The sequence below is a fragment of the Gouania willdenowi genome, chromosome 1 (assembly GCF_900634775.1).
Source record: "Gouania willdenowi chromosome 1, fGouWil2.1, whole genome shotgun sequence".
Taxonomy (NCBI): Eukaryota; Metazoa; Chordata; class Actinopteri; order Blenniiformes; family Gobiesocidae; genus Gouania; species Gouania willdenowi.
Genome location: NC_041044.1, coordinates 43,326,407 through 43,345,420, shown reverse-complemented (window position 1 = coordinate 43,345,420; position 19,014 = coordinate 43,326,407). Strand labels below are relative to the sequence as shown.

The 19,014-nt window shown below is 39.5% G+C and overlaps 1 protein-coding gene across 5 annotated transcripts in view; it reads right to left on the bottom strand.

Moving 5' to 3' along the window:
* LOC114476590 (axin-2-like) overlaps positions 1 to 16,494 on the bottom strand; it is a 111,097-nt gene extending 94,603 nt beyond the window's left edge. For 4 of the 5 annotated variants that reach the window (XM_028468424.1, XM_028468591.1, XM_028468505.1 and 1 more), the window contains exon 1: positions 14,528 to 14,679. The gene's annotated coding sequence lies outside the window, so the exon portion shown is untranslated. Of the gene's footprint in view, positions 1 to 14,527; positions 14,680 to 16,272 lie in introns of those variants that run through there. The other variant, XM_028468764.1, reaches the window with a different exon arrangement.
* Positions 16,495 to 19,014: the final 2,520 nt, after the last annotated feature.

Here is a 19,014-nt window from a genome sequence, read left to right as displayed (position 1 = left end):
GGTAAAGCGAGGAACATTTGATGGTAGCAGGTGAAACAGAGAGGACGTCAGATCTCTACAGAGGTGACATCAAACACACTAAAGCTCCATGTGACAGACGTCTGCAGGTGATTCCCAGGAGCCCCGACAAAAGTCCGTCCTCTGAAGACCTGCTAGGATCAGGTAAGGTCGCCTAGCAACACAGGTCAAAGCTTTGATCCAATCAGAGGGGGGAAATCCAGCAGGGGGAGGGGCTTTAATGATTGCGTGGGAGAGGCAACGGTAAAAACCTTCTGTTTCCTGGACTGGAGGCTTGTATTTACATGTATTTATTATGTATTTAATATGTATTTATTATGTATTTAACATTTATTTATTATGTATTTGATATGTATTTATAATTTATTTAACGTATTCAATATGTATTTATTATGTATTTAACATTTATTTATTACGTATTTAATATGTATTTCACATTTACTTATTACATATTTTATATGTATTTATTATGTATTTAATATGTATTTATTAGGTATTTAACATTTATTTATTTTGTATTCATTATGTATTTAACATTTATTTATTTTGTATTCATTATGTATTTAACATTTATTTATTTTGTATTCATTATGTATTTAACATTTATTTATTACGTATTTAATATATATTTCACATTTACTTATTACATATTTAATATGTATTTATTATGTATTTAATATGTATTTATTATGTATTTAACATTTATTTATTATGTATTTGATATGTATTTATAATTTATTTAACGTATTCAATATGTATTTAACATTTATTTATTACGTATTTAATATGTATTTCACATTTACTTATTACATATTTTATATGTATTTATTATGTATTTAATATGTATTTATTAGGTATTTAACATTTATTTATTTTGTATTCATTATGTATTTAACATTTATTTATTTTGTATTCATTATGTATTTAACATTTATTTATTTTGTATTCATTATGTATTTAACATTTATTTATTACGTATTTAATATATATTTCACATTTACTTATTACATATTTTATATGTATTTATTATGTATTTTATATGTATTTATTATGTATTTAATATGTATTTATTATGTATTTAACATTTATTTATTTTGTATTCATTGTGTATTTAATATTTATTTATTATGTAGCAAAAAGCACCATTAATAACCAGAGAGGGAGTGTCATTCAATGTCTATCCAACCATCCATCCGACCATTGATCAATCCCAATGTCCGTCCATTCCTTCACCAGATCATCCATCCAACCATCCAACCAAACATCCATCCAGCTACTCATCCATCACAATGTCCTTCTATCCAGCCACCATACCATCCATCTTTCCATCCAACCTTCCAAACAACCATCCATCCAACCATCCATCCAACCTTCCAAACAACCATCCATCCATCTATCACATTGAAATGTGATGAAGTGGCAGAAATGGGAGAAATGTAGCAAAAATGCATTAAAAGCAGCAAAAATAAGGCAATAAAAAGTGCTGTTGTTTTGCATTTCAGGGACTTGGAATAAAAACCTTCTGTTTCCCTGTCTGTATTTAAAATGTATTTAATATGCAGCAAAATGCACCAATAATAAGTTATTATTACACTGCATATGTAATGAGGTGTCCACAGATTAGTAATTCATCGGCCTGTTATACATTCACTCACTGATGGTGACCTTTAAGCTCGACCTTGCACATGCTCAACCTTTTCTCCTCGTGCACTCATGGTTCCTATGAATAACATGCTTTGATTTGGACGGTCCAGCTGCATAAATAAACCACATTACATTTTAAGGAATGTAAAAAAGTGGAATTCATTAGATCGTGGTGTTCACAGAACATATGCAACATATGTAAATACCTCCTACGCTTATGAAAGACAGCACACACACAGCCGTTCAATAATCCAACAGGTCATCTGGGTCAAAGTAAATCATAAAGGATCAACACATGCAACATCAGGGTGGTCTCTTTAAAACAGTGCGTTAACTAGTTAACTAATGCATTTCATCATAGTTTTACTCATTTATACTTTTTGACCTGAGAAAAACAAGACAAAAACTGAATATAAATGTAATGTTAATGTAAATTACAGTGGAAACAAAAAATAAAGGAAAATATACAAAACTAAAATGAGAAATATATACAAAATTACTCCATAAACACACAAATAAACATAAATACATTGAACGATGGAAAACACACAAAACAACAACAACAAAGATGCACTAAAATTGTAAGAATATGTACAAAATGAGTCCAAAAACACACAGAATTACAAAGGAAACACAAAAACAACAAAAATGGAGGAAAATATACAAAATGACTACCAAAAAATATACAAAATGGCTCTGTACATGCACAACATGACAAAAACACAAAATTACAGAGGAAACACAAAAACAACAAAAAAACAGGGAAATATATTGAAAAATACTACCAAAAATAAATACAAAATGGTGCTATAAATACACAACAACAAAAACACACAGAATACTCAAAATATGCACAAAATGATTCCAATACACAAAAAATTGTTTTGTAAATGTGCAAAATGACAACAAAAAAACACACAAATAAACATAAATACATAAAACGACAGCAAAACATACAAAACAATAAAAATGCACAAAAATGGAAAATAAGGAAGTACGGGCTTTAAAACAGTCTTTCAGTTTAAGCAGGCCACTGTTTTTATTTATTAAATTTGCTTCTTAGGTTGAGATCATGTCAAGTAATTCACAACACTTTTCTCATCTTTTCGTAGAAACATGGGATATAAATATTTTTGATGTTTTACGTCAGGTTTGTTTTTGTCCTGAGCAGATGCAGCTGTCAATCATGTGCCTACAATATGCTGTAGTGATATTGCACACACACAAACACACACACACACACACACACACACGCACACACACACACACACACACACACACACACACACACACACGAATTCAATGTAGTTTTCTATGGTGTAATTTGTATTCTTCTCATCTTATTTATTACAGTTATGGATTGTTTTGCTGATGGTGTTTCTGTGGATTTACAGGAACGGTTCTTTGAATGTGCGCTAAAGGGACTTTCCTACTTTCTCCTGTAAATCACGCGATACCTTAAACAATCCCTCCTGCTCGTCCTTGTGCCGCCCTTGAACACTAGTCCTGTTGTCGTGCACACTCCTTCTTCCCTGATCAAATGCAACAACGTCTGACAAGCAAACACACGACTTCCCTAAAGGTGGGCTGATGTGATACAACTGTGTGTGTGTGTGTGTGTGGGTGTGTGTGTGTGTGTGTGTGCGTGTGCTTTAGCTGTGATGTGTTCACTGTCAAACATCAGTGTCCTCTCCTAAGACAAAAGACGCGTGACATCAACACACGACAATAAATATAAACGTCACGGAGGCGTTATTATAATTAGCGGCGACCACGCAGCAGGACAAAGATGGCGTCCCCCCAGGGACAGAATGGGGCTTCAATTAAGTGACAGACGGGCATATTAGAATTTCTATCTCAGGCCTTGGTGGGCTGCAGAGATACAGGGACTACAATGCTTTGAAAGCCAGTGTGGTTTCCCCATCAAAGGCGTCCTCTGGCTCCTTTGATCTGCTGGGTGGTATGTGTCCTTGGAGATATGTGTCTACTTCCTCAAAGCCCTTTGTAGCCACCACCTCATTTTCCTGTGCTGAGGTTTTGGAGCGACAGCAGCAGTGTTCGTTCCCAGACAACAGAGGAAGACACGTCTTGGTCACGTGACTCCAGGTGGTTTTTAGACACGCACGTTGATGAGTGTGTGCACGCTCAGCACCAGCAGCCACTGAATCCCAGGGACACTACACAGTATTTATCTTCAATTTTTGAATTCCTCAATAACATTAAATCAAAAATATCTGAAACCCAGTATTTTTTGACATTTTGTCAATTGAAGATCCATTAAAATAAAACAAAAGGTTACAGACAAAAAAATCTAAGCGACTGACGACGTGAGGACGCAGACCAACCAGGTAAGGATGGTGTAATATTGAAAATGGACCAAGGTCCATACTCTGCTGCGAGATTAGGAAATGGGTTTTTAAAAACCACAGAAATTGGTTAAAAGTTGCAAATTAGAGTAGCCAAAAACAAACAAAGTAGTATAAGGGGTTTTAAGCAGTAGGCGTGTACTGTAGCTGTTCCCACTCAACGTTCTTGAAACCAAAATACGACGCTCACGAGCGCTGCCATCTTGCAACTTCACCTTGTAACATGCCCCGCCCATTTAGAGTACTGCCCTGATGACTGACGCAGCACAGCTATGCCACGAACAAAAGCATCTTTCTAGCTGGAAATTCTCCCAACGTCTTGTTCAGATCAGAGAGGTTCGTACAGGACCACCATATATTTACAGTCAAATATCGTGCTTGTTTGTTAGTACTGTGGGTTTGCAGTCATTTTTTGTGTTTTTCTAATCTTTTGGTGTACTTTTGTTGTAATTTTCTGTAATTTTGTAAATTTTTCTGTTGTTGTTTTTGGTCATTTATGTAGTAATTTCTCTTGTCTTTTCCTGTATTTTCCTGCAATGTTGTAATTCTTTGTGTTTTTTAAAATATTCTTGCTCTTGTTTTGTGTACTTTTCTCTCATTTTGTACATTTTCTTTGGGGGGCTGCATAAAATTAGACCGAAGGCCAAACCTGGCCCCCGGGCCGCCAGTTGCCTATTTGTGTTCTAAACTATCGTTGTGCTAACTGACGCTAGCAGTCGTTCCCAGCAGCCAGGAGCATGGGGTCAGTTTCCCATTGGGTCCAGGCTGGTTCCATTGCTCCAGCTGGAGCCCTCGGCCGTCACCAGTAAACTGTTTACACTCCCCCTCCCACATCTGGACCTGGGCCAAAAAAAAAAACCAACCTGGAACCAACAGATTGGCTTTTAGATTTCAGCGAGAGGAGAGAAATATTGACTCTACTGTGATCCCTACATTCAGCAGAGCACCATGTTAATATCACACACATCAGCTTATGGATGGATGCCTTAAGTTTCTCTTTATATACGTTGAGGACGTTTTTGTTTTGGTTTGTTTTCCTGATATTCTTCATAATCCAACCTGATGCACATCACACTGCTGGAGAACAACAGGAACACAGATTGATTTTATTGAAACGTGATTGTACACAAGTCTTAATAAGATGATACATCTAAAATAAAGACAATTTATGCTTATTTGACTATTTTACCTCAATATCTTTTTCAACTATTTTGAAAACATTTTGGTAAACCAAATGTTCCTGTTCTGTTGGAAGATAATGTTTGCTTATTTTAAGTAATACATCCCAGATTTGACTAAATAAGCATTCTGTATGTTGCCCTAATTTAAGACATTTGACCCTATAACGACATCTCTTTTCACAGTGTCCTTTAAATGTCTTATTATTCCTGTGTATTGACCACGGATAGTCCTACAGTATATGTTAAGGTTTCATTTATTCAGACAACTTTTTTTCAGGAAGTTTACGTTGATCTCCTCACAAGTTTTGAAAGTCAACTGTCAGAGCATTAACACTAATAACTCATGTTAGTGTTGATTTAGTAGCAGGACACTGTTAAAAATATATATTTTTCTGGTCTAATCATTTTTAGTCAATAGCAATTGTAATCTGATTTGATTGGTCAACACTCCTAATATAGCCACACCCCATTTACCCTTTGGTCCTGCTGAGCTAGCGCAGCTATGTGCTAAGCTAACCCAAACATGTGGGACTGGTCGCTACATGGTAAGCTCCCCCAATAATGTGGGACTAGTCACTACATGCTAAGCTAGCCCAAACATTTGAGACTGGTCACTACATGCTAAGCTAGCCCAAACATTTTGGACTGGTCGCTATATGCTAAGCTAACCCAAACATATGGCACTGGTCGCTACATGCTAAGATAACCCAAACATTTGGGACTAGTCACTACATGCTAAGCTAGCCCAAACATTTGAGACTGGTCACTACATGCTAAGCTAGCCCAAACATTTTGGACTGGTTGCTATATGCTAAGCTAACCCAAACATATGGCACTGGTCGCTACATGCTAAGATGACCCAAACATTTGGGACTGGTTGCTACATGCTAAGCTAACCCAAACATTTGGGACTGGTCGCTACATGCTAAGCTAACCCAAACATATGGGACTGGTTGCTACATGCTAAGCTAAACCAAACATGTGGCACTGGTCGCTACATGCTATGCCAACCCAAACATATGGGACTGGTTGCTAAATGCTAAGCTAACCCAAACATGAGGGACTCGTCACTACATGTCAAGCTAATCTAAGCATGTAGGGCTGGTGCTTACATGCTAAGCTAACATAACATGTGGATTTCTCGCTACATTTTTCCTAGTCTCAGAAGAAGAATCACATTTACTGTCTGCAAATTTATCTTTATCCCTGAAACATAGCAATCATTTTCTCTGACATCCGACACCTAAATAGTAGTCGTCTTCAAGCTGATATAACTAATAACTAGTACATAAATAACTCTTCCCTGTTGCACATTTATACATATCTTCTTTAATATTATAGACATGTCATCACTGAATCATGTTAGTATTGATTTAGTAGCAGGACAGTGTTGGGAAAAAAATATCCTGGTTAAAAAAAATACATGTTGTTCATAAACTAAAGGTTTTATTGCAGATGGAACTAGAACAGCTGGTTTTTAAGAACAAAATGATGTTTTATGTCTGGCGTGTGTTTCCTCTCTTCCTGAAAGTGGATTATAAACTCCTTAAAGCTACAGCGTCCAAGAGAAGCTATAACAGCAAACCTATCCTGAAGTCATGCTATTGCTACTACAGCCTAGAACTCATGTAAACGCTGGTCAGACCGCTGACATATTGTGCAAGCGTGATGTAAGTCGAGGACAGAAAGAAACCATGGGTTCCCCCGGCAATCATAGCAAAACCTTTGGAGTGTGTGTGTTAGTGTGTGAGAGGCTGAACACTGGAGTTTACGCCCAGGCCGAACCCTTGAAATGAGCCGTTACAACTCCAGTGAATCTGCAGAAGTGTGCCATGTGAATAGCAATTATTACGTTTGATGATTATATTTACAACTGGTATAATGAGAGTAGAGGGCGTGTGTGTGTGTGTGTGTGTTTAATGCACAGGGGAAAGGAAACCTACATTTCATGTTACTATGTACAGTAAAGCTTACAGTGCAGTAGTCAGGGGGGGGGGGGGGGGGAGAAAAGAAAAGACCAGGCCTGCTATGAAATCTTCTTTTTAAACACACTTCAACTCTTTCCCCAGTGCAGAGCATGAAAAACCCTCACATTGACATTTAGAGAACAAGCCGGGCTCAGCCTATTAATTACCCCTGTGTCAAAAATCTCCCGTCTTTGTTAAAAGTGACAGTGGCAGTGAAAGGCTTTTTCCAAAGGTCGAAATTAGAGGAGGAGGAGGAGAAACGATGAAGAAATAGACGTAGGAACGAGAAAGGGAGGAGAAAAGTGGAGTAATAGTAAGTCCAAAGCAGCGCGTCCTGCAGTGACATGTATATTGAATACCAATCACTGTCACGAGCTCTGCAGAAGCTCATTTCCTATGCACACACTGTAGCTCAATCAGTAGGGATCGCTTGCTTGGCTCTGTGAATATTAGCTAATGCCACATTTGCAAGTCTTCAAAAGAGGAAAAAAAAAGAGGGTGAGGGTGGGGGTAGATGAGGAAGATATGAAGATAGGGATAAAAGTATAAAAAGGAGAAGGATAGAAACATGAAAACAGTTTAAAAAAAACAGATCATTTCTCCCAATGAAATGCAGTGAATGACTTTGTAGTGCGTTAGCGATGGAAGAACTGACGCCTGGACGGGGGATTATGCTCTTTTCATCATAAAGCTCCATCTGGTACACGAGCAGGACCACGTCTGTCCAGGCCTCTCGCCCTTTAAAGTGACGGCTCGAGTTTCACATCAATCCAGTCTGATTGCAGCTGTGCTGGGAAAAAAGGGCAGAGCGAGCAGGTCTGCACACATGCTAACAAGCTAACACGCTTAAAGTGTGAGCGCACACGCAAACACAACAATGGCAGACACAGAAACCATGAATCAATGCAGAAAAGCACGCCTTAATTAAAACCAATGGTTAGCAGAACGTTAGCCGCACCACTCAATCAACTGGTAAACCAAATAGTACGCGATAATTAAAACTAACTAAGCTAACCCAAACATGTGGGACTGGTCGCTACATGCTAAGCTAACCCAAACACGTGGGACTGGTCGCTACATGCTAAGCTAACCAAAACACGTGGGACTAGTTACAACATGCTAAGCTAACCCAAACATCAGAATCAGAAAAAACTTTATTTACCCCGAGGGGTAATTAGAAAGGCAAAGAGTGGCATATAAAAGAAAATTAAAGAAACAATAATAATAATAATAATAATAATAAATGAAAACAACACTAATAATAATATTTATACACACGCAGAAAACGAGGCCCAGCTGCCACGTACTGAGTCGTGGTAAAAAAAGTGAATAAACATGTGGGACTGGTCGCTACATGCTAAGCTAACCCAGGTGTAGGAATATATTAAAACCTAAAATAATATAATAATAATAATAATGATAATACAAATAATAACTGGTCCAAACAGTTTAAACAGCTGTCAGTGTAGCAACAAGAAAAATGAAGCGTTCCTACAATTTGGCCTAGAAAGCAGAAAGAATGTACGTCAAAATGAAAAAACTACAGATCATATACATGAAGTGAATGTTATCATAACAAAGCTAAAGAAACAACTTATCCAAGCTTCTCAATAAAGAACAATTGGCTCCATGTTTTTTGTTCTCGCAAAAGACGAGGCAGATTAAACGTAGCTACGTTCAGAGCCATTTTTCTAAAATGACTAGGGATGTCCCGATACAACTTTTTAATTTCCGATATGATACCGATATTGCAGCCTTGCGTATCAGCCGGTACCGATATTGATCCGATACGATATCAGCACAAATCATACATACTTTTATGACATATTTTGTAGTGCGGAAAGTTAAAAAAGGCTTGATCATGTGATGTTATTCAAACAGAGAACAATAGTCAGCAACAATAAGTTACTTTGTTAGCGTGTGAACCACAGTAACCTATGGATAGAAGTGCTAGAGCGGAACATTTTATCGGAGAGCTTATATCTGTGATTTTAGATGCAGGCCAATAAAATCCAATCTTCGTTTTCTGGCTGATATCGGACCGATATCTGATATCAATATCGGATCGGGACACCTCTAGAAATGACTGTTTTGCATTGTAAACAAACGCAGGTATTACATAACTTGGAGTGAGACTAAGTAGATACATTTTGGGGAGAAACTTAACAGCTGGCCAGGGGCTGCAGAAACATAGCCATCATAGGCTAACTCTGTTAGCATTGTCTACAGTTAACAAGTGAATAAATACAAAGAAACTGAGGTGAAGCTTTTTTTTATAGGATGTATTTAACCAAACTAAAGCGTAGGATAGCTAATGTCCCCATCTTGTAACATATTACATTCACACCAGAGGTAAGTCATATGTAGACGTATCACATCATTATTTTCTAACATATGTTGAGTTGCTGAGTGGAATATTAAAATTTTCTGCAGTAATTATCATAATGAAGAGCAGGAAATGTATGTAAATCATTACTTCCTGAATCAACCATGTAAAATGGGTGGGGTTTAGGTTCTTTCCAGTACTAAATCCTCACTTTGAGATAAATATTGACCAAATTAAATGATATTTCTCCTGCAGATGTGCAGCCACTCCTTAAAGTCCAGACATCTGCCTTCAGCCACGATTGATATTCCAAGTTTTACACATTGACTTAAAGAACGTGATTCAGTTCCAAGCGATGTCGGACCTTTAACTCTTTGGTCTAAATTGGTCGATGGACGCCGGCGCTTCGTCTTTAGACCGTGTCATCCTCACACATTGGTTCTCATCACAGGAAGAAAGGCGAGCCGTCGTTATCTCAGGATCATCCTATTCCTGCTCGTTTCCGAACCAATAAGAGTGGAACAAAGAGGTTGGTATTACAGCTGGGTGTAGATAAATTGACTCAATTTCACTGGAATTAAAACAAGGGATTGATTTGTTAAAAAAAAAAAAAGAAATGATAATGGGAAATTTAATTTGATTTGTTTGGCTTTAAAGGTGGTTTTAGCTTTGCTTTGACCAGTCGGGATTCAAAAGTTAATGTAGATTCTCTTTGAGCTCTTCAGAGGAAAACAGGAACAATGGGGGAAGGAGACGCAGGGGAAGATTGAGATTGGTGTGTGTGTACGTGTGTGTGTGATGTACGACTCTATTGGAAATCACTGTTAACAACTTGCTGGGCCTCAGCTGCTTGCCGAGACGCTTGCCCCAAGGTACAGACACCGGGGCCGGCTTCGCTCCCTCTTTGTGGGCTTTTCTATTCTTTTCTGTTCTTTCATTTGCTGGACTTTGGGTTGAATCTTTCAGCCCAGATGACAACTCTACACCAGCATGTGGGGGGAGAATACTAAAAAGCTCTAGATTTGATCAAACCTCATCATGTCTGTGTGTTTACATCCTGACCACATCACTGCGGCAGACTATCTGTTGTCCACGTCTCTTTCTAATAAACGTCCCTTTAGGGAAGTGGGAAAGAAATTGGATGCTTTGTCCTTGGCTGTCAGCTCTGCAGAGAGACAGCCCCATAGTGCCAGTTTCCTCTGACAACTGACGGGCAATTAATTTAGCACAAACCGCTCCCCAGTCGTCACTTGGACATAATAGGCACTTCCAGCCCTGGGTCTGAGTGAATGGTGAAGTATCCGCCGTACGATTGTCGTCAGATGATTGGTTTCCCCTTTGGTTTGCTGTTGGGAGGAATGCCAGCTAACTGTTTGGAATGACATTTTCCTCTTTTTTTTCTCTTCTGTCGAGCACGCACAGCTTCTTTTCAAACGCTGTAATTTGCGGGAGGAGGCCGACCCCCAGCCATAGATCTGGGGGAAACGACCTCTGGGGTCCGACCCTGAAACTTCTTCAATGGGAACCGCATGGCTTCAAATGGTGAAAGCCTGGGTGGTCCAATCAGTCTGAGGATGACATTTACAGACTCTGGCGATGGATTTCAGGAAACATCATCATGTCGTGCATGTTTCTCCAGAAGGAAAACAGAAGCCGTTGAACAAAGCATTTCACCATGAGTGCATCCATTGTGATGTTATGATCATTTAAAGGTGAGGAAATAACAACACTGATACTCGGAGGAACTCCTAGGGCCCTATTATATCCACGTTAACGGAATAGTGGACGGAATCACAGAATCAACCAATGAAAATGGAATCCACTGTTGGACGCGGAAATTGACAGAATGTGGATGAAACGGCGTCATCATGAGGCAGAGAATGTTTGTTATGGGGAAATGTTTCCAGGGACAATTCGTTAGGTGCACCGCCCGCCCCCTCCTATCCTGGCCACTTTTAACACCCTCTAAAACATGTGAAACACCATCTAAACCACCCAAAACACAGTCTAAATCACCCAAAACACCATCTTAACCACCCAAAACACCATCTAAACCACCCAAAACACAGTCTAAACCACCAAAAACACCATCTAAACCACCCAAAACACAGTCTAAACCACCCAAAACACAGTCTAAATCACCCAAAACACCGTCTAAATCACCCAAAACACCGTCTTAACCACCCAAAACACAGTCTAAACCACCCAAAACACCGTCTTAACCACCCAAAACACAGTCTAAACCACCCAAATCACCGTCTTAACCACCCAAAACACCGTCTAAATCACCCAAAACACCGTCTAAATCACCCAAAACACCGTCTTAACCACCCAAAACACTGTCTAAACCACCCAAAACACAGTCTAAACCACCCAAATCACCGTCTAAACCACCCAAAACACAGTCTAAACTGCCAAAAGAAACTACGCAACTCATCGCTCACTCAAAAATACAGAAACACCAGTTCCGGCTAAAATTTACTGTCTGTGAAGCTTCGCCCAAAAGTCTTGCAGCGCTCCATGAAAACATGAGCAGCTGCATCAGCTTCACCTTTGAACAACATCTCATCAGTGCTATAGAAGATTCATGGAGAAAAGTAGCTTCTTATACTGTCTATTATTCTGGTCCCTAGTGATGAAATAACTGATGCATCCATGTGTTCATTTGTTCTTGTTTAATCATTATGGTCTGGAATGATGTCATCAGGATCATTTAAATTAGATTCATTTAAAGTAAGTTGATGATCAGATCCAGTAAACCATTGATCCCTGAGGGGAAAATGGGTGACATTAATGCTGCTCTCATACATCGTTACATGACACAGATAATTAAAAAGGAGCAGTCAGAATAATACCTGTCAGTAGAACTTATATACCTTTGAATTATAAATTACTCATTATGTATTATTGATTTTGTTTCCTCACAGGAGTGAAAAAGTAATGTTTTCTGAATATTCAGGGTTCCGATACCTTTTTCACAATGATTTTGAAAACTTTTCCAAAATATTTTTCCAAACTTTTTTTTGCGTATGCATTTCTTGGTTTTTAGGGTACACCAGCTAAGTATACAGCACTTTCACTTTTAGCTAACGCTTAACATCTTTGGGTTTTAACATATTTTAAACATTAAAATAAAATAGGCTATATTTCCAAAACTGTTAAACTATTCCATGACTTTTCAAGACTGTACAATCGTTTTTTCGAATTCCATAACTTTTCCAGGAGTTTCATGATCGTGGGGACCCTGTATATTCCTAAAAAACGGAATTAAAAAACAAAATAAAATGGATTTTATAGGGCCCTAAACTCCCCATCTCTTTGGTGTCCCCTGATTATGGTTGGGTTGGGGATTTTCATCATCGTCAACACAAACATCCACCCACGCCCTCAAGGTCACAAAGTACATGATGGGCAGAGATCTCACCACGTCCGATCTTGGTCACCAAAACAATACCGAGCACAGCAATCATCTCACATCACTGGCTTCCCCGCAACAGCATGACATCATTGTATCAACAACTCTTCAAAAGCTTTGTTTTACTTCAAAGCAGGGTGGGGAAAATCCCAGGTCACCGCGTTAGCAAATTTTCCAGATAAACAAACCTCACAACAAGGTAACTATTGAAAGTATTATCGGGTATCTAGTCACAGAGGTCCAGTAAAGGACTGCTCCTTGTTTGTTCTCCTCTGTAATCAGCCATCATGACTGGAAACTATACAAAACACACCACAAATGTGTGATCTGAATGGGTGTAATAGCCTAGACAATGCAGGGACAACTTAATTTATTTCTAACAATCTTCTTTGGTTATTGGGAAGCACAGTAGATGAAAGGAAGCTTGTAGTACAATATGAATCAATTAAAAACACATATAAATGTGTGTTTAATGACTTTGTTACAGTTTTTTAGTAAAATCCATATTTGGCACAGTTTCTAAATGCCTTGTCCTCCGTGAATATCCAATGATCTAAACATAGTTAAACATCCAGGCAACAACAATCTATAACGCTGGTAGGGCTTTATTCAGCGTTTGAAGCGATGCATATGGTTTTCTGCTCTCTTCGACCTTCCTGTTGATTCATCGTTTTCTAAAGTAAACAGCCTGATATCCAACCAGGAGCTGATGAAAGAGGCCTTTTGCCATGCTGACAAACTTCATTTCATTCAAGCTTGAAGAGTCAAACAGAACCTCTACTGGGGGTCAGTCCATTAAATGGCGTCCCACAGAGAAGCCGTGATGGAGGGACTGGAGCAGAGCGAGGGAGGGAGGGGTAGAGGAAGGGCAACAGGGTTATGGAGCTCAAATCTACTGCAATGGAGGAATAAATGCTAATCTCAGACAGGCTATCGCCTAAAAAGGATGAGGTACCAACCATGGCCAGCTGAAGACTGATAGGTGGAAATAATGCGCTTAAGAGTACGATGACCGTAATGGCTACCTGCCGTGCTTAAGGGAAAAAAAACAGCATGCGCCCTCACCGAGCCTTCCATCTTTCAGACCTACAAACAGCCAGAGCTTCTTTTCTAGTCAGCAGGAGACAAAATGAAAAGGAAAATCTTCCCTGTGGTTTGAAATAAAAGGCCTGAATCAAACTAACATCAGGAGAGTTTGCCGGGTCCACTTTGCTACCTGCGGTTTCTGCGCATTAGCCTCTTCTGCTCTTCGTCCAGCAGTGAAATGAATACAAATTCACTTTAAAGTTAATTCTATGTGACATTCCCCCCACTATTTCCTAATAAAAATCCCAGCTTCATACTGGGATTTCTGCGAATGCTGCTTATTTGCGGAAAACCACCTGCAGGAGTGTTTTTTCGCAAATACCTAAAGTGTAGCTGGAGCAACCCCAACAGCTTCATTCAACAATCTGGATTTAAAAAAAAAACGCCCCATGAAGGCAACACTCAAGAAACAGCAGGACAATAGGCGAGATAAATCCCAAATAATGCATTGATACATTGTATTCATAGAGCAGTAGTATTAAATTATAGTTATAAAAGCATCAGATGTGATGGCGACCCCCTACCTGGCACCCCCTGTATCCGTAGCCCCCGCTGTTGGCGTATTGTGGAACCATGGCAGCACATTGACAGCCTCCCCCAGATCGACCATCTCCCGTTGGTGGTCCAGGGTTTCGCCTGTCCTTTCTCAGCATTGTGCTACTGGAATAGGTGCGTCCTCCCCTGTTCACGCTGCGGTAGCGGCTCCACGATCTGATTGGACGATGCTGGGCGAGACTTGATCAGCAGAACATCCCTGTCGTCATGACAACTTGCCAATATCCCAACAGGGGTGTGTTTGCGGAAGGGCGGGGTGCCGGGGTTTGGTTGCTTTTCTCGCCTCCCTCTGAAATGCGACAACAATTCATTTTTTACTTCATAGTTAGCTTTCCAAGGACTAGCGGGCTAAGCTAATCTTCTCATCTCACGGTTTTGGAAGGTTGTATGGACCAAAATGCCACAGTCTGTGAATCGACAACCAGCTGTCCCATCAGGGCTCCTCCGCCCAATGTCTCGCACCACAGGATGCCAAATCAGCTTAAAACGATGACCATAATTATTCCATCGCATGACATTGAAAGTGCAGATAGCAAATCTGTTCGCCGGCTTCAAACGTGATGGGAAAGAAAAGTTTTTCCATCACATCACATTTAAGAAGAGCATAAGCTCATGTTTGGCCGTACCTTTTGACAGAGACTTTTCTTTCTATCTAATCTGGACTTCAAACACTTCCAAAGACTTTGTGTCAGTTTGTCTCTCTGCTAGCTCGGTATACAGTTAAGACTTTAAAGAGGCAAACAAAAGAACCCGACCAAATCTAACTGGAACAGAGCAAAAGGCGGCAACAAAGGACCAAAGCAGCAGAGAAAACAGAGGGAAAGTGAGTGGAAAGTATAAGCACGGCATTATTTTGTTGTCAGCCATGGTATCTGCCGCTCAAATAGATGAATGTTTGGTGGGTGAGACACCCGCTGTGCTGCTAGCCCGGCTAGCTCGTGATTAGCCCAGAATAGGCGGCGGTTCCCAGGGTCCTCTCCCTATTACCTCCTGCCGAGCTTGAGATGATGACCTTGGCCGCTGCTGGAGCTTTCCTCCCCTACTAGGAGTGAAAGGCGGGCCAGGATGGAGGGCCCATGCCTCTGCAGGGCTTTGATTGCTAATCCCCCAAACATTGTACGCCACCCGGCACCCTACCTGGCCCTGGAGCCGGAGGCAGCTTGGTGCTGTCCATTGAAAGCAGGTGATGAATGGGGCATAGCCGCTGGAAGCCCGGCTCCCCGGGTAGCAGGGGGAGCCCTGAAAGCCAATAAAGCTGCTTAAAAACAGTCCCGTGTGGTATTCATCTGTTTCTGTGGACTTCACAAGGAAGAAAGGGTGTCTCAACTTAATCCTTATAGGACACATATTCTCATAAATTAACCACATTAAGTATTGTATTCTTGGACGAAAACATAAACAACGCCGTTGTTGGCCCATGCTTGTGTTAGGTTTTCAATAAGGATCTTAAACAAACACCAACGCCTTCATTTTCAACTATGACTCATTGTACATTGTGAATGTGTTGAAATTCTATTGTATTTAATTCTCCATGACAAACCAAAGGCATCTAATTGATGTCACTTGTCCCACCGGAGGATCACACTCGATTTTGCAGATTCATATTTTCAGAACTCTCACTTGTTCCCAAACACATTTCGGAAAAGGGGAGAGAGAGCGAGAGAATGGAAAGTAGAGCAAAGCTATGATGTAAAAAAAAAAAACACTCACAAACCTCATTGTAACGTCAGCAGTTTGTGCAGGAGGGACTGCTGCTGGATGCCAGACTCCTAATGGAAGCGGAGCTGAATTCAATGCCTCTTGTCAGGGAAGCTTGATGTGATTATCGCCCCCTGCTAGGGCAGGGACAGTGAAGTTGTCTGGAGCTGGCGAGGACACGCAGCAGTGCACTGCGGGACGCCCTTCACACTGTCCCCGCTCCTGGAACGCCGCTCGCAACAGGGGGTGGGAAGCCTCCGCCATCTTCACCCACGGCTCAACGTATATGTGTGCGCAGAATCCAAGACGCGTAGACGTTTAACTCGTCTTCACGTTTTGTTGTGCTGTAAAGATGAAGATGAAGATAGATAAATAAACAGATACTGTAGATAGATAGATAGATAGATAGATAGATAGATAGATAGATTTTTTTTTTTTACCAATTGTTGTATTGATTATTCAATAGGCACTGTGTAAATGTTTAGTTTGTTCAGATTAATACTTTTTGAGATAAGGCCAATTTAGTGAGGGGGGTATGTGTAGATTTTGTTTTGCTCGTCATTATTTTTCTTCCATTTTCAGCTTCCAATATCTTAGGAACTCCATCACATAGGAAAGGTAAATGAGGTATAGTAATACAGCTCCACCTACTCTCTCAGAATATAGAAAATATCTGCTATACATCCTATCTGGTGGACATGCCAGCTCCTGTAAATAGTCAAAAAGTTAATATGTTTTTATATCTGGAACATGTTTGGGCCTTCAGTAAACAACTTAGCATATGTCTCAGCTCCCTGTGATATGATCAGCTTAGAGCTATGAACATAGACTGTTCACATCACTAATGATTAGTCACATACAGTATATGCATTGGTTCTTGGGTAACACGCTCTGGAAATCTGAAAAAAAAAATACTTTTTTTTTTTTTACTATTTTCATTGGCCCATAACTGCATGTGGGAATGTAAGAGCAAATCTGATCTGTTTTAATTTATAGTATTATGGTTACTCTTTATTGGGATATAAAACAAATGTTCTTTATGCAACATTTTTATTTTGGACCCCAACTTTGAGTTATTTCACCACTCGCCAATATTGAAAATCCTTTACATGAGGCCATTGGAGCTTGGCTCTGTGTCTAGTTTTTCAATAGTCCCATTAGAGTGAATAAGTTAATGTTGTAAAATGTTTTGGGACAAGTACAATCGGGTCAATTTATTATTAACTTATGGGCTACATACATTTGAACCTTAAACATCTCTCGCTGGTACAGGATGTGGGCGGGGCTAGAAGCGCTGCTCGATAGCATCGTCTGACCCAACTTACCAACTGCTATGTAGAAAGACGATTTTAAACTAAATTCAATTTCGAACATGAATTATTGTGTAAATTACCAAACAACCCAGTTGTAGATATCTCAAAATAACCAATTTAAAGAAACTCCACAATAATTTTTTGGGACTTTTTTTCCTTTGTTTATATAACAAATAAGTCATTTTTAATCACCAAGACAAATTCCTCGTGTGTATTCATACACTCTTGGTCAATAAAGTTGATTCTGATTCTGATTCTGAAATTGTGGAAAGAACTCTTAATTTTTCCACAAAACGTGAAATCTCTTACAAATAATTCTACAATCAATCATACAAAACGACATAAGAAACAACCAAACGACACCAAAAACACACACACAGAATAATTTAAATACCAACACAAAAAAATGACAACAAAAACACAAAAAATAAGAGAAAAATGACACAAAATGACACCAAAAATGTACAAAATAACAACAAAAAATGATTGCAAATAATCCAGTTGTCCAGATATCTCAAATTCAGCAACTCTACAATATTTTTAGGGGCTTGCAGTTTTTCTTTGTTTATTTAACATGAATGTATTCAATTGTAATTGCAAATTGTGGAAAGAACTTAAAATTTTTCCACAAAAATTGCAATTTCCATCAATTTCCTCTAAATTACACAACAAATTGTTCACAAAATCTATATTTTTTAAGTATATTGAACTGATATTAAAAACTAGGGCACAATAATGTTGAAATGACTTGTTTTCCAGCATAAAATCTGTGGCCCACTTGGGATGACCTGACTTCATATTTGGCCCCTGTACTAAAGGAATCTAGTTGACCAGTACTAGTGCAGAACTAAATGAAGACACACGCTGCCTGTGAGCTGGTCTGAGATAATGTGGAAGTGAGTAAAAGCTTATTGGTGCAGCTGATGTGACACAGTGAGGCTTATTGCACATTAGCGTTCATGTTTGATAAGGTGTAAAGCAGTTGAAAGGCTGTGTGTACATATTCGTGTCTGCCTCGGGATGCTCCCCCCACCCCCCTCGTCTCCGCTGAGGATTCCTCTGCTCGCGGCTCATATCGACAAACCCGCTGCTACCTTTGATCAATGAATTGCACAATATGATAAAAACTAAATGTAGTTTTCAGTGAAGGGAATACGATTTCTTTTTCTGAATTTGTTTCTTCTTCAGATGTTTGTCCAAAAGCTGCGTCGATGCAACAACAAGCCACTTAGTCTGAAGCTTTGATTGGAGAATGAGTGAGTTTTTGTTGGAAAATACAAAATACAAGCATGATGCGCATAATAAACACACTCCCCCTCTGCACACTCCACGGGTGAATCCAGGGATGCTCAGCCTTGACCACCCAGGAACCTGATCAGCTCTGAGGTGGTTATGAGGGTAGTTCTCGCCGTGCTGCCCCCCCTGGAGGCAAAGGGGGTAAAATA